Here is a 1,451-nt window from a genome sequence, read left to right on the forward strand (position 1 = left end):
TGTTGTGTGAATGTTCATAGCTCTTTAGCCTCTTGGAATTCCTTCTCATGATTAATGGCATTATGCCTTGAAACTCCCAAATTGAAGGGTTTATGGTATTTATTTCCTATAACCTCCAATTATACAATTATGTTACTTAATTCCTTTCTTTATATACTTATAACTCTTTAGGTTAATCTTCAATATTAGGGTCCTATAAATAGAAGATCATGTATACACATTTGAGACAATGAAGTAAATGAGAACTCCCCCTTAATTTCTCTTCCAATTTCCTCTTATTTTCTCCATCTCCCTCATCTCAATCTTTGTACTTTTCTCATTTTTCATAACACATCATAAGCACGAGTTTGCTCTGAAGATCTGAAGTATAAGCACTTTGTAAATTAATATATTATTATAGTATATGATAATACTTTCTACTAATTTCCCCATTACTCAATTTTTTTTTATCCTATTAACATATGCAATTTTAATTTTCTATACATTTGTTATATAGTATGTTATTCTTTTATGTCATTTATTAATTTATTCTTTCTATATATTTTAATTCTATTATCTCCTCATTGTAATATTGTGTTATTTATTTTATTTATTTTTCAATACTTCTTGTTTGTTTGTCTATATATATCTGTTTGGTTTATATTATGTCATTTTACACCTATCATAGTATTATATATAGTTATATAATGTGATTTATATTTGGATTTATTTGTTATTTATATTTGATTATAAATTTAAATTTATTTAATTTATTTTATTATAGTATTTTTTAATTTCATTTTATTTTTTTGAGCAAATTTCATTTTATTGAATGGTTAGAAACCATAATACTCTTGATTTTGTAATTAGATGACCAGAAGTCATATCACATTTGTAATGGTTCTTTTGTAAGAGAACACTATGGGTATAAATGACATGACGAGAAAAGTCTATGATACTTTAATGATCTAATGGTGACAAATGTCAAATCCTTGAAAGCCAATGGTTCAAACACCAAATGAGACAAAAGAGTTTTATTTGAAAGACTTTTGCTATAGTCCTGAAGATTGATATTTAAAAAATTAATTATGTGCTATTGAAAGCAAAGAATATATCTATAAGAGTGATAAAGAACATGACGATATTATATTTGTGGAATTAATAATTTAAAGGCAATGATCTTTAGTCTTGACTATTAAACCATAATTGAGAAGATAGTGATACTTCTAATTATGAGAAAATATTATAATATGATCAGAAGTCATATAGACAAATATATGTACTAATCCATTGAAAGTAAATGTCAAAATTGGTTATGAAACCAAAAGATCAAGAGATATTATAAAAAGTATTAAACGTAATTATGATGCCCAAGGCAATGTCTTGTAAAAAAATATGCTCAAATTAGTCAAAGTTGAAAAATATAACCATTAATCTAGAAGACTATATCTAAAAGGTTATATGATATTACA

This window comes from Neltuma alba, unplaced genomic scaffold (genome assembly GCF_004799145.2).
Source record: "Neltuma alba isolate B1F8T4 unplaced genomic scaffold, ASM479914v2 tig00012039_pilon, whole genome shotgun sequence".
Lineage (NCBI taxonomy): Eukaryota > Viridiplantae > Streptophyta > Magnoliopsida > Fabales > Fabaceae > Neltuma > Neltuma alba.